Source organism: Thermobia domestica, chromosome 17 (genome assembly GCF_964235325.1).
Source record: "Thermobia domestica chromosome 17, izTheDome1.hap1.1, whole genome shotgun sequence".
In the NCBI taxonomy this organism is placed as follows: Eukaryota; Metazoa; Arthropoda; class Insecta; order Zygentoma; family Lepismatidae; genus Thermobia; species Thermobia domestica.
The window spans coordinates 2,903,397-2,914,863 of record NC_137470.1 but is presented as its reverse complement, the minus strand read 5'-3'; the positions used below and the strand labels follow the sequence as shown (position 1 = coordinate 2,914,863).

The window sequence follows — 11,467 nt, the reverse complement described above, 5'->3', positions numbered from 1 at the left end:
AAAAGTTTCATGATTTCAGGGGAAACAACGACCTTCTCTTATCATACACTCATGTCCAAAATGATTGTCGCATATCTATAACTATATTCGTGTAAGAATATAATATGAAAATGATTTTGCAGGGTACTTTTAATACTGATACTATGAGTATAATCGGGAAACACATATTTGTCGTAAATTTCATAGGAAAATAATTATAAATACGAAAATTAGAATGAGTGAAACAAAATGTTGCTAAATGGACAAGAAAGTTTTATTTTCGTTTTGTTGTTCTTATTTACTGCTCTTTTGACATGAAATTTGCTACATACATGTCTTTGCCGATTATACACATACTAACATTATTAGACATACTAGGCGAATTCATTATCAAACTATATTCCTACAGTAACATACTTATATACATGGGACAATAATTTTGGACATGACTGTACCTCTTGATTCTGCATGTTTTTGCCAAGGTGGGAATAGCGTAGTGGTCAATAAATATGGATTCTTTTCGGTAGATCGGGGTTCAAATCTGAAGATTTGTGTTCATATTTTTTTCCAAACTAGGAAGTAATCACATTTGAAAAAAAAATTTGCTTTCCAATGTAGACATTACAACAAGAGTCCATAGCTACCCCATTCCACAATGTAGAACATAATGCAATTGCCTTCCCCTCTTCTCTCACATACGCGTTACTTTGTGGAATTTGCAATGCGTATATTAGAAACCATCCATGTGACATATGCAAAACAGCCCCTAGAATTATGAAACTAAGAATTAAGCTTTCATCACAAAGCAGTGCGAAATGGCCGCAGTAATTGTGATTACTCGTGACCGCATCGTAAAGCAGTGGGAAGGGGAAAATCAACAAGACAAATTGCAAGTCAACTTTGTTTCAATTTGAAAACAGTAGTCTTGTGGATTCGGAAATTTCAAGAAGAAGGAGGGGATGGATTGAAATCGCTACGGGAAATTACAAGGACAAAAGCTGCAAGCCAAGATCACGACGGACAAATATTTGAAGAGAACAGGATGAATCCTTTCTCGACCAGGCACTGGAATCCAATGAGATCTGGAGTTGGGATGTAGAGCTATGACGGTTAGAAGAAGATTACAGGCTGCTGGCATATGTCATCGTAGAGCTGCTCAAAATATAAATTCTATCCCGAAAAAGTTGTATTTTTGGTGTTTGTTGACCAATTATGTGCTGGGTATAACGGTACGCTATTATTGCATTTATATGTACATAATTGATAGAGTTACTGGCAGCTAAGTCTTTAAGCCTGTAACGACTGATGATGACGTCCCACGGCAAGCACATAATCCGGACAAAGGACAGGAAGAAAGGAATGGGGAAGGGAGAAAGCGTCCTGGGGTATGTGTGTTAAATACCATCCCGGCATTTGCATCATGTGAGTGAGGAAAACCTCAGTCACAAAGGTTGGCCTAAAAGGCTGTTACATCTTTTCGACCTAATGACCATACTGGGAATCGAAAGCTGAATCTCTCGAACAAAAAGCGAGATCGTACACCCCGCGGGGCCACCTGAATACATTTTACAATGCTTGAGAAAAGATTCTACACAGGGAAACATGGATAATGTTTATCTTTCATTTTTACTACCGAATCAGCCGCGCAGCTGCACATCTTTGGAAACGTGGTAAAGTTAACTTTGCTTACCTAAAATCTATGAGTCGTAGAACTGACACGACATTAAGTCTTAGAGGAAGTAATTTGTGGGGTAGCATATTTTCGCTCCCACCCCATCCCAAAATAAAAAGAATTGATCCTAGTGGAAGTAAGGATGAAATTTTACATGTTGAAATATTATTTGTCGTAAAACTTTGCGCCCTACGCATTGCGGGGATTGTAGAAGTTGCTACTACGCCACGGAAAACAATAATGCTCTATCGAAATATAAAATTCCAAATAAGGAAATCGCCACGTTAAGCGGGTTTACATATCCAGACTCCTAAATATGAAAACATTTACGCTCACTCCAACCTCAATTATTTCAACAGGTTTTGCATATGCTATTACGAAGTGAAATCAAATGTGATTTATTCTGAAAACACTTTTATACATTGCAATTGCAGTAAGGTCCATATATTCACTGTGAACTCAAGAGTCACATCAGAATAAAGAAAAGCTAGTATGGAACAGTAAACTACTTTCAGAAATGTCAAATAAGCTTTGAACAGGCATATGAAATGGTTGAGTGGTTGACCTCTCCGCTGGTCTAATGGCTTGCACGTTCACCTTTCCTGTACGGGGTCCCGGGTTCGATTCCCGGAATGAGACCCATTGTGATTTTGACTTCCTCGATGTTTCTGTGTTTGTGTCCTATCGTTCTAGGACATTGGAGAAGACCTTAAACGTGTAAAACAACACTGTTAAAAATGATTTATTCAAAAATGAATACATTTTACTACTCAAAAAAAAATGAGTAAATTAGTCTCAATTTTCAGGAGAAAATAACTCAAAAAATGAGAATGAGGAAATTTAGTTGCATATTTGAGTCAGAGACTGGTTCTCAAAAACGAGTAATAATGTAGTCTTAAAAAATATTGTTTTATGATATAGATATATCATGGAATATCGTGAGATATAAAAGACAGCTTGCAAATGCAAGATTATGGAAAACAAGTACGAACAAGCTAACATAAGTGCACAAAAGTCCTTTATAATCCTGAACTATATGTTCTCATTTTGGCTGATGGAGGAACTACTTAGCGGATGGATAAAGAGAAAGTTAAGAAGGAAATATGGACGAAAAGTGTTGTTTACTAACAGCACATAGGATTTCGCAGGTAAGTACTGCTAGCAACATGAATTTAGTTTTAAGTGTGAATGCAACATTGCTTGTGTGCGGTCATTGTAATCGATTGACGGTTAATCACGACAATCCATTATTTTCCTTCGAAAATCATGAGTAATGCTTCTAGGTACTGGTTCCCAGATAGAATGCCCGGAAGCCTCACTCTATGCTTCTGGGCATTCTATATCTTAGACAAAGTTGTTGTGTTAATGATATGCGACTTTCCAATATATTCAGTAAATGGTTTACTTCTTTTTTTTTTTTTTTGGGTGAATTGGGGCGTGCAGGTTTACTTTTGGCGCTGCACTCTAAATAACTGTTGTTAAAATACAATTCTTTTAATAATTTCCTTCTTATTGTCCCCTAAAATATTTGTGGCGGGTGACATGAAAAAACTCCCTTGCGGGAAGGTTCTAGATTACTGGTCCCCCATGTAGGTTAGTAGCTGGGTTGGTTTCTTTCTCTACTAAAGTTTATACATTTAATCTACACAGTATTCCCGAGCGAGCGTTAGCGAGTGAAGGCGGTTTAGAGCCCCGCAGGGCACGTTGTTTTCTGTCTTTATTATTGCTCAATGGGAAGGGGGACCAGTAATCTAGAACCTTGCCATCACTTGCAGGCCCGTATACACGCGGGGGGTCTAGGGGGTCGGGCTCCTAAATTTTTACTGCCTGCCTAAAATGTTCACGGTAGGCTTGCAAATGAACTATAATATGGTTGGATTCCCCCCCCCCTACATTTTTGGGCTGGCTACCGGCCTGCTCACTTGCACAGATAAAATTTCAAGGGACCACCAGAAGTATTAGTTGAAAAATTGCAATTCCTTTACGATTGCCATATAAATACGGATTCCGTATCTGTTGCATAAAAGCTACAATGTAAAAACAAACAAACAAAAAAAAAACAAACAAAAATAAAAGCAGGCATTACTCGAGCAGACTGTTTTATCAAGTTTTGACACATTTCTTACATTCTCAGGTTAGGTTAAAGTTTTTTTTTTTTTTTTAGCAGCACTAAATAACAACCTCCAGTACTACATACAGATTAACTTAAGAAGGGCTCGATGTAAATACAGTGTGGACGTATGGCATAAACACGAACAAACTTGTGCTAGGTGGCAATAAAAGCATGAATACTATCTAACCGTGTCAGTGCAGGACGAACCTGGTGGCACTGTTCGTAGGTTTCTTTAAGAAAATTTCCCTCGACTGACACAAACTTTTCACTTTATCAAATTGTCCGTTGTTTGTTGAGTGTCCAATACTTATGACAGAAGTTATGTAATAATTTTAATTTAGCTATATTAAGGGAACTACCACCAGTGGCGTCATTTAGGGGGCAGGGAGGGGTAATTGCACCCCCTGAGATTGAGGTTTATATAGATTTTTTGAGTAGAATAGTAGTCAGTGAAAAACGCAAAATTTTCTTATATCAAGGGCTCTTGCCCTCCCACAAGCAAAATCTGAAATGACGCTTCTGCTACCAACCACATTTGTTTATTCATTTAATTTTTCCTTCTATTTTTACGTTTACGTTTTTTTTTTTTTTTTTTTTTTTTTGCAAAAGTATACACACAGCCAACAAAATGAAATATAGTGAAATCTTTCAGTTTAACATCCCATGATTATGGCTTTAGGTTTAAGGGAGACGATGATTAAAGCAAGTGAATGATGATGGAAGAATGAGAAAGTGGGAGGAAACGGGAGTACCTCGACAAAATCCACGAACACAATGTTGTTTATTACAAGCTTGCTTGGGTGAAAATCGTACCAAGGAAACCATGCACCTGAGGTAAGCGCTCCCCACTGAGCCACCGTGCACCCCACTAGCTAACAATGGGTGCAAATTATGCTACTTGCAGCACACACAAACTATTGCAATTGTATTGGTTTATTTCTGAATAACAAAGAACAATTTAAGTAGTGATGTTCGTTAACAAGAGTCTAATTGCTACTTCACATTATTCATGTATGCGCATTTCTAACATTGCAGTAAAACATTATGACAATGAACTACTTTTGAACTTCATGACTAGAAAAAGGTAAAATATATTATTTAATAGATTATATTTGTATAACAATTAAATCTTTATATTTCAGATGGATGCTGAATTTAAAAATTTGTTCGGCGCGACAGAGTCTGTTTTCAATGTCATCTGTTTGGCAGTGATAATTTTATTTAAGGTTTCGCTAGAGAAAGTTCTTGGTGAGTAAGATCAAGTTTTCGTGTATATTTATCATATTTCAGGTTGCATGTATAAATATGTACACAAGAGTCTATTTGTCATCAACACAACCCTACTTCTGGCAAAGCACCCATTTGTTTTTTTTTTTCTTTACATTATCTTTTTATAGTGTCTATTCACAAACATTATTTTATTGTTATAATTCAATCGCAGCAAATAGTAGCTTTTATATGCTTTACTTTGAAAAGTAAAAATAAGTCAGTATTTTGAAACACGTAATACCTTTTAAATAAACGTACATGAACTCAAAATTGCACATCTTTGGCTTATTATCTTCACGTCTTAAGACAGTGATGGGCAAAGCATGGCCCGCGGATTAGATGTAGCTCCTTAAACGTTTCCACCCAGCCCACGACGTGATTCATTACCTGACGAATATAACTTCACTTCTGAGAATCAGTGGATTATACTTCCAGCCAAATTATGAGAAATGTTTAAAAATGCATTCACAATACCATTTATCACATTCCCCTTCATGGACTTTCGAGTATTAATAGAGCTTGGTTTTACAAGTGATACAATCACTGTTTTTTTTTTTAATTATATTGGCCCACCTATATTTTTTTTCCGTTTTTCTTTAGCCTGCGGCCCAAAATGTTTTCCCATCATTGTGCTAAGGAATATAACAATTGTCTAGGGCTTTAGAAAGCAGTACACTTTAAGTAAAACCTTATTTCAACTCATGGGAGTAGTTTTTGAATAATTTAGTGTGATTTACGTTGTACTTAAAAAATATTTTGGCAGACAATAGCAATATCTACTAATTCCAAACATTATTATATACTGACTTAGTCATATTTTCTCTCTATAGATCAATTGCGCACTACATTTGCTTCCATTTCTACTACCACAAGGTGTAATCATACGTAAGAAAGGAGCTAAAATAGTAAGGAGAAGGCCGGCACCTTACAGGAGCCACGAATATGTCATTGCAGAGCTACCGGTAAGTCCTGTCAGGCGTTTCATTGGACACATAACTTTTGTATACCTTCCTGATTAGGAATATGTCAATTATCGTTCAATTGTAGTCATAGTTTCATAATTACAGAGTTAATACATTTACTTTCCAGGTTATACGTTTTGGAAATATCTTAATAGAAGGATGGTTTTATAAATAATTTAATTTGCATACTAATGGATGGTTCTAACGTCATCTGTATATGTAGCAGGGTTGGCAAAAACCATGGCTTTTATTGAAAAAACAAAAAAAAACGGTTTTTTTTGGTTTAAACCAGTTTTATTTGGTTTAAATAATTTGCTCTATATATTCATATCATATATGGACAGAAATAAGTTTGTTTCGCCGTGATGTTATTATGCAACAGCCGGGTTATGCTGGAAGGGGTCACATAAGCTTAAAGCGGAGTAAAAACTGCTTCTCGAGTTACATCCGAGAAAAATTGTCCTCCATTTGAACTCGGAACCAGGACTAATTGGCCACAAATGCGATACGTCTGCCGACTCACTCACGAAGGAATCCTGATAAAAATACGTTGTACTGATCTTTGCATGCTTCTTAATATAGCTCTCAAGAGTCATTTCAGAAGGACAAAAAGATAAACAGTGCACAAGTGAAACCATTATACTGAATTACATATGGACAATTTCAAACTACTACGGAGTACAGAAGAACTAATTTAATTCAAGTTAGTTAACAACGACTTTTATTGGTCCAAATTAAAGAAATACAACGACTTAATTTGCATATCACAAAGATACGAATTATTTGAGTCCACTTTGGCTCAGACTCATTTATACATAAATAGATATCGAAGATACTTCTCATTTCACTAAATGCCTCTCGTAAGGTCTGTATGACCCTCCTTCCCCCCCCCCACACACAAAGTACGGCATTTCGATGTATTTTATCAATAGTAAACAAAACAATTTTTAGAATGTTTCTTTGATTGCAATTACATAACAATAATAACTACAAAAAAAATCACAAAACAAACATTTATAAACTTACATAAAAAAAGTTGCTTTTGTAGTATAATCTGTTTGAGTAATGAATGGGGAATTTAGGTCTGAATATAATACGAATAATATACGGGAGTGAAACGTGATAACCCACAAATGTGTGTTCATCAAGATTTTACAAACACTTACACTTTTACGAACATTTTCGTTATTTGGTTTAAACCAGTTGTTTTTTTTTTTTTAAAAAAAACAGCTGCTTTAAACATTGGTTTAAACCAGCCAACCCTGATATGTAGTCATTAAGTTTCCTTTCTATGAATAAAGAATCTGTATTCTCAAGCAGTGGCGTAACTAACAGGCTCCCGGTATTTAAGTTTCGGAGTATAACTTTATAATGTTTGGATGTTAAAAGCCCTTTACAGAGTTCCTCCGTGGCTAAGCGGTTAGCGTACGCGCTCTTGGCGCGGGAGACCCGGGTTCGATTCCCGGCGGGAGCTAATGTGGTTCGGATTCCACGTTAATCAGTAGGTCCACGTCTCACATAGCCTCGCTGCTGAAAGGGACGCTAAACTGAAATTCAACTCCATTCAAAAGCACTTTGCAGGTTTCATATTACTGCAAGAGTACTCTACTTAGAGGAAAAAGAAATCACGGAACCAGCTATAATAGATTTAGTGAATTCTACTCGGAAAATGTATCGCCTTTTGTTGGAACAACTAACAAGCTTCAGATGAGTAGTGAAGAAACAATTTAGTGAAATTTTAACTTGGAATTAATTAGCCAATTATTTAGTCGTAGATAACTTCCTATGTTAGTAGTGTTCTGGATGTGTGTACTTCTTTGCAACTGTATCTCACTGTGCCTCTGACGAAGCCAATCCTGAGCGATCATTCAGTATACTAAAAGCCATCAAACTTTATATTCGTAGAACAAGGTCGAAGATGAAATTGAGCTCAGCCCCGTAACTTGGGCTTTTTCTTGGAAGACCAAACATTAATTAGACCTCCTAAAATATGTCAAGTTGAGGCCCCCTAGAATAATGATGGCATTTGAAGTGAAATCCTTACTAAACGTGTTCGATACTTCTTGGGGCGCCAGTTGATGGTTTACTAAAGTAAGATCCAGATTACATATATGCTACATCTTAAAGGAATGTATTTCGTTCAGATAGTGGGGCAGCAGCAACATCTTAAATTATTTGCAATGCTTTTGAAAATAGTACGGTGCTTCACAAGTTACCTAAATGAGACAATATGTTGAAAGTCTTACTAAATATATATTTTGTCTGGGGCTCTAATAGGACACATTTTACTGAATGAGGCTCTTAACACATTTTCGTTTCATTTTTTTTTCTGTTATGTGGTAAACCTTTTCCAAGCTTTATTTATAAGTTCCTGTTCATATCACATCATACAAAGCAACAAAGTTTTAACTCAAATGAATCCTATCAAACAACTGGAAGCTTAATTGGGGGGGGGCAGTTTCCCCATTGAAAGCGGAGAATGGCACCACGTTGATATTGAGAAAGTAGTCAGCGAATTACTCTCCGGAAAAAAAAATACGTTCATTCATACCATTCAAATGCCGGGATGGAGGTACCTAATATAATTGTCCCAGGCTGCTTCCTTCCTTTCTCAATCCTTTCTTCCTTCCCTTTCATCGTACAGTGGGCTCGCTGAGGGACGTCATCCTTTATACGGGATGGGCTAACGTGGCCTTAGATGCCGACAGCCCAGAAATCTAATTCCTAATCCCTAGAAATTATTTCTTTTAAGAAACTTTTTAGTCCCATGTAATTGCTTAATAATAATAATAATAATAATAATAATAATAATAATAATGTGCAATTTTTGTATATTAGCAAGTAGTGTCTGACTAGATGGAAAAATAACTCTACTACTGTATAAATTGTACGTGTGCCATGAACGTAGAAACAGGAAGAGCCCTTTTGACCTTTTCGCGGATGGAGGGGGGCATGCATTCTTAGTTACGCTACTATTCTCAAAACATTCTAGTAATTTGTTTAACAATTGCTAAAAAAAAGTAGAAATCGAATAACGGCGAAATTTTATATAACTTAGAATTTGTGGTGTGATTCATCGTTTCTTTCTTTCTTTTTTTTTTTTTCGTCACACATAAGCAGAAATGACTAATTTTCAGGTTTATTGTTTCCTTGTCTTGCATAGATGAAACAGATCGAAATGTTTTTGGTTACCTTTCAATTTCCTTATTTTTATAATCTTATTTCAATTGATATTAATCCTTCCAGAACGTGACAACCCTACTATTATTGAGCTGAGCGAAGCGAAGCTCTTTTACTCGGGTTAGCCGTTTGGTTGTCCGCGAACTCCTCCTAGACCGTTTGGCCGATCTCAACCAAACTTAGCACGCTGATAGAGTATGTCGTGCTGAGTGAGAACATAGGTCGAAATAAAAAATCCGATGTATCACCGAGGAATAATGACCGAAAAACGCTTCCTCCTAGACCGTTTGTCTGATCTCAACCAAACTTAGCACGCTGATAGAGTATGTCGTGCTGAGTGAGAACATAGGTCGAAATAAAAAAATCCGATGTACCATCGAGGAATAATGACCGAAAAACGGTTCCTCCTAGACCGTTTGGCCGATCTCAACCAAACTTAGCACGCTGATAGAGTATGTCGTGCTGAGTGACAACATAGGTCGAAATAAAAAATCCGATGTACCATCGAGGAATAATGACCGAAAAACGCTTGCATAGACTTAACATGGGGAAAAAGTTTTCACGCGATTTTTTTGTCAACAATTAAAATTGATATTTATTATTGCATAATGGCCAGGAATGATTACGTAGTTTAAGCTCGCTCAGCTCATTTCATTGCAATCGGGTACATCCATTGCATTCCTAGTTATAAAGATCGCCATAGACGAGTCAGGTCTTAAGTCTTTCATTTGATGTTTATTAGGATCACGCAAGTGGGATATATATAATATTGTAATGTTAGTACCATAGGTGTTCATTTTACTCCGACCTCACTCACCTTCATTCTCACAGTGAATTTTCCCTCGCCCTCACCTTCGAAGAGAGTTGACCATCGCTCTCGCCTTCGTGTTGGGAATTTGTCCTCGCTCTAGCCCTGACAGTGACAGTTGGCCCTCGCCCTCGCTGTCCAAGCTTGTCATCGCCCTCGCGTCATTATGGTTGAGAGAGAATTTGAGGGTGAGGATGCCCTCGAGAGGGCCATCCTCGCAAGGGTAAACACCTCTGGCTTAGTACGTCCGTTACACCGCTCAATAACTCTTCAACAAAAGATGATTTTAAAATTGTTTTCTGCAATCAACAGCTAGATAATTATCTCGGAGGAGTTCGTTAATGGATGTGATCCACCCACTTGTAGTGATAGAAATAAACCATTTCCGGTTAGCGTTGATCACTATAGAGTATAGACAGTAATCTCACATTGTATATTTTTTAATCGATTAAGTGTCCCTAGAATATATTCCATTTCTACTCTAATCACTCTGCTAAAACACTAAATGGTAGATCTACTACAACTTCTGGTTTCAATATTAATTGAAGAAATATTGCGTAATTCTCTTTACTGTCTTTACCAGAGTCTATATTATCGTATTTCAATTGATACTAATTCAAATTAGAACGTAGCAACACTAATATTATTCGAGATATCGCCATACACGAATAAGATTTATAAGTATTTCATTTTATTTTTATTTCTATTGTCACTAATTACACAATCTCTTTGTTTCCAGGGAGATGAAGGCATAGACACATTTATAGCAAATGAAAAACTTCTGGGAGGATCTCGTGTCCATTGGCAGTCGACACAGACTGTTTTCCAACGAATGCATACATCTGTCATAGTACTTTGTAGGCCTATTCAGAGGGTTCATGTATCCTCATTGTCTTGTGTAAGTTGTTATAAAAATTGTGCTCATGTATAGACTTAGTTTATTATTTGACAAATAAAAAATACAATGTACAAACATATTTTCCTTTAATCAAAATGAAACAAATATATATACATTTAAGTTGGTTTGTTTGTTTGTTTGTTTGTTTGTTTGTTTGTGTGTGTGTGTGTGTGTGTGTGTGTGTGTGTGTGTGTGTGTGTGTGTGTGTAACGTCGCATGATTATGTTTCAAGACTAAAGGAGAAGAAAATGATAATGAAGTGATGCAATGAAGAAAGTAGGAGGAAACGAGAATACATCGAGAAAACCAGTGCACATAAAATTTGTCCACCATATCAGGTTTACTTGTTTCAAACTACGCAAACCGACATAATAAGTTACAAGGAGCTTGTGTGTTGATTAAATTAAAATTCTCATCTATGCTATTTATGGAAACAACAGGTCTCAGCATAAAAATGTAACTTGCAGATTCAAAATTGAGTAAAAACGTACTTTAACAATTAGATTATATTAGTATTCAAAAATAGGAATGGGAGTATATATTCTGCTGCGTTGCAGGCACAGGGAAAATTCCCCAAAATTACAAA

The 11,467-nt window shown here is 36.5% G+C and overlaps 1 long non-coding RNA gene across 1 annotated transcript; it reads left to right on the top strand.

Moving 5' to 3' along the window:
- Positions 1–4,576: 4,576 nt before the first annotated feature.
- Positions 4,577–10,916, top strand: LOC145673872 (uncharacterized). Its single transcript, XR_014128837.1, has 2 exons — positions 4,577–5,012; positions 10,723–10,916. It is a non-coding gene; the product is annotated as an uncharacterized LOC145673872 (long non-coding RNA).
- The last annotated feature ends 551 nt before the right edge of the window (positions 10,917–11,467 follow it).